We start from the raw sequence: 4,323 nt of genomic DNA, 5'->3' as shown, positions 1-4,323 counted from the left end.
GTAAGCTCTTGATTTCCTTTTCCCTAGCCGCAATGATATACCATTCAACTTCTTGTACTTCGGCAATTCTACCATCAGGTAATATAACCTTGGAGAGGAATAGCTCTGAAGAGTCAGGGGGTGCAATGAATGGAGTATTCATGTGCACACTCTCTAAGGGCATAGGGTCTACGTTGGTCATGAATGGAGAATTTACTTCCCCACCCCCCTCATTTACATCGTTAGCTCCATGTTCGGAGCGAGTGGCCCTACTAAAGGTTTCCTTCAAGCGGCTAAGCACGCCCGGCCCGGACAGTGGGCCCATGGCATGCATGTCTTGGCTTGAGCTATCAAGATTAGGAATTGGGTAACCCTCCATGACGTCGTAGTCAGAGGAAGAGTCATTGGAACGCAATATGCGGGTCCTGAGTGGTACTACCTTGGGTTCCCGCTGAGGGCCTAGAGCCTAAGGTAGAGGATCTTAAAACGAGTGTCTTGTCTAGAGGAAAGTGTCGTGCTTTACAACCCCCAATTCGGTTACGTACAGCTCTCGGAATCCTAAAACTAGACTTTTCCTAGGTGGGGAGAGGACTAGAATTAGTAAGTCCAAAGGGTGAGTGTGAAGGGGATGGTGAAGGACTTGAGGAACTTGTTCCACATGCCCTCATTCCTTGTTGTGGGGGTAGGGTATATATATAAGAGTGAGTCTAGTATATATCATAAGATGGAGGCCTGGGATTGGGCTTGGGCTTGGGAGAACGATCCCAATCCTAAATTTTTGTAGAACACACTCACGTCTCACGCTTAAATATTTTTGGGTTTTTTAAAATTATATATATATATATATATATAATTAGTTTTTTGGGCGGTCACCGCGCGCGCGGTTTTAGTTGCCTTTTTGGGCCACACACACACTACACCTTTACCTACTCTCCTAACTAACCTAACCTTATCTCCTCTACAGCTAATTACTCTGCTAACTAAGCTTAACTACTCTACTAACTACTCTGCTAACTACTAATTGACAGTGAAGCTACCTACTCTGCTAACTGCTTACTCATTCACTAGCTAACACACTAACTACTAACTTTGCAAATAAAAAGAACTATGTAAAAGCAGACATTGGCAGAAAACACTCATTCACTACTAGCACAGTAGCTACTAACTGTGCACAAGATTATGTGCAAGCAGACATTGGTAGAAAACAAACATTATTGTAGAAAATAAAAACTTGCAGAAAATAACTTCTTCTTTTTCCTCTTCCTTCCTAACACAAACACTCACAGAAGAAGCACAGAGTGCCTCACGAGCTTAGTACAGGGCGATTCCCCAACACAACGGTGCCAAAAATGTGGGCTTCTATTGCACGTATCAAAGCAAGGGATTTGCCTAACACTATGTGCGAGCCACAGATGGCTCCAAGCACATAACTAGCCTAAACTAGTAAGCCCAAAGTTTATAATGGTGTGTCACTCACTGCTCTACGCTTGCTGTCATGGAGGATTCCTCATCACGAAGAAGAGGGAGCCGCCACTGCGTCGCACTCAACTGCCTCGCAACCGTCATGCCGCCGCAATGCTCTCTCTCTCTCTCTCACAAGCACACACACACACACACACACACACGCACACACACTAGTACACAAAGGAGACAGAGAAGGAGATGGAGCAAGAGCGCTCTTCTTGCATTGCACAAATGAGAGAATGAGGTATTTTAGGTTTAGATTGACTTTTATTCGGGCTTGCCCATTCACATTTGGGCACCCACACTTAGCTAATCTTACCCAAACATTATAGGTTCCAGTTTTAGAGTGCGCCTCTCATCGATGATCACTCTTAACCATTCCTACCTGGCTGAAAAGCTCGACCAATAACATAATACACTACTAGTGGGTCTGAAAAGCCCGGCTCATGGCTACATAAAAGGTGGTCACTTGGTGGTAACAGATACTTATGCTCATGATTCTCGGTATGATACGACATTTATACTTACTTTTGTAGCCATATATCTGTTGTTCATGCATAATACTCCATTTATGATGGGTATTTATTCTTTGAAAAGTGATTATGTGTAACCATTGGATTTTGTCAACTTGTTCTAAAAGAGTGCCATGAACCAACTTATATAGGCCCTTGTGGGATTGCCACAACTATTTACATAGTAAAATCTCAATTTATTGGCCCTCCCTTTGAAAAGATGTTGTTCTATATATTGCATAATATTTTGTTTGTCAACACATCAAGCATCATCATAATAAGCAATATGGTTTGTTGATGCCTTTACATATGTTGTATATATGTTGCACACAATGTTTTTGAAGAACAAAACTATGTGGTATCCTATGGTTGATTCGACACAAGCAGCGGCGGTGATGGATTGACAAAGACCTATGCTACGATGGAGAGATTTTTACTTCAGCCATTGTGTGTACTTAGAGCTTGGAGGTCACTTAAATTAGCCATACAAGTAACATAATTGACTCACATACTATGAATAACTTTATATCTACTAACGAGTTTACTACTAAGTGAAGTGTGTGTATTCTTTGCTATCTCAACGAAGAAGAAGAAGTGAGTGAATTCATATATTAAGCTTCTTAAGTGTGTGTATGAGTGCATCTATTTGCTTATTCTCTACATGTGATATCAAAGCAAGGTTGGAGTGAAGATTTGAGCATTCTGAGTGCTAGCAGTGCAAAGAGAGTATAGTCATTTTTGGTAGACTATACTATAGTTGTACCGATTGCTGCACATTCTCACTCTATAGAAAGTCACTTTGAATGCCATGACTTCTCAAAAAGAAATATACATCAAATTCTAACGTTATCACGTCTGGAACAACATTTGAATAGAGCTATTTTTTTGCACTCAATCTTGCCCTAAATCGCTTTGTCGAGGTCCGATAAGTAGAGAATGGCTAATTGAAAGTATATGTAGCAAGTTGTGGACACTTGTATGCATAAAATATGAGGCATGTGTATGAATTGAAGAGGTTGGAGAAAGTGTTTAGTGACTTGAAGCTTATGTGTGAAGTTGTGGTTTATTGGACACACTTACATAGAGATTATTGAAGCAAAAGAGACATGTTTATACATCATACATTGATGGTATTACTAATTTGAAGTACTTGAAGCAAGTATGGTTGATTAGTCTTTGCAAATAACTCAAATTATTGGTGAAAAGCTCATGAAAGACAAATACCATGTATACACATATCGAATGGCAAACTTCTTGATGGGCAAAGGTGTATGGGATATTGTGGCAAGTAAAGATGTACATCCGGAATTGCTTCCAAATCCTTCCAAAGAGAATAAAAAAGCACACAAAGTGTGGATCAAGAAATCAAAAAAAGTTTTGCATTGGATCTCCATATGTATTTCGAAAAGCTTAATACCTCATATCAATACTAGTACACTGAAGGATGTTTAGGATGTTATACATAAAATTTATGGTATAAGCACATAGGCGCATAAGATTCAATTGAAGCAAAGGTTTCATGGGGTATAGCAAGTAATCCATATTATTAAAGCATATGTGGCTAAAATTAAAAAAATTGCAAAAGATTTGGCATCTATAAATTGCATAGTTAAGATGATGATTTTGTTTCGATTACGATAAATGGTTTGGGACCACAATGTAAGCCATTCAATATTTTGATGAGAGGTACTATGCCAGAATTTAAAGAGTTGATTGCTTTGTGTATAGCAAAAGAAGTAAAACTTGGTCTCCATGCATCTACAAGTGTCTCGAATAGAGATGCAATTTTCTATCATAATTGTGGAAGAGGAAGAAGTGCAATGCATGGAAGAGAAAATCTTGTGCAAGGAAGAGGCAATGATTATGTTCAAAGACCCCCTATGCAAAGAGGAGGTGGGTTTATGCACATATCAATAGAGAGAGCCATGCCTCAAAGTAGAGGTGGCACTTTTATGCAAAAAGATGGACATTGTAATTATTGTCGTAGATATGGACATTTTTAGAGAGATTTTTATCATAGACAAAATAAAATGAGTCATGGTAGAGGGCATGGGAGAGCACATTACTCTCATTTTGTTGAAAGAGGTGGTTATAGTGGTGATCATGGTGATGATTCTCGTGGTCATTTGTTTGGAAGAATCCCTATCCCCAAGTGAGTATTTCCAAGTGAGTGCAAGATCGAGCGACTAAAGACAAAAAAGATGAGGAATTAAATACAAGATCATTGAATGAGCGGTGGATATTGTAGGGAATAGTGGCTTGTCAAATTGAAAATTTCTATACTAAGCATAACAAGTAAGTCCATGAATCCCTAGCCACAAATATCCCCACACAAGGGACAACTAACTCTTAACCTCTCAAATTTAAA

General features: G+C 39.3%; 1 pseudogene; it reads left to right on the top strand.

Moving 5' to 3' along the window:
* Positions 1–2,944: 2,944 nt before the first annotated feature.
* On the top strand, positions 2,945–4,111 carry LOC147458573 (uncharacterized; annotated as a pseudogene).
* The last annotated feature ends 212 nt before the right edge of the window (positions 4,112–4,323 follow it).

Source organism: Adiantum capillus-veneris, chromosome 5, assembly GCF_014529385.1.
Source record: "Adiantum capillus-veneris isolate H3 chromosome 5, ASM1452938v2, whole genome shotgun sequence".
Taxonomy (NCBI): domain Eukaryota; kingdom Viridiplantae; phylum Streptophyta; class Polypodiopsida; order Polypodiales; family Pteridaceae; genus Adiantum; species Adiantum capillus-veneris.
This window is presented reverse-complemented; position numbering and strand designations above follow the sequence as displayed.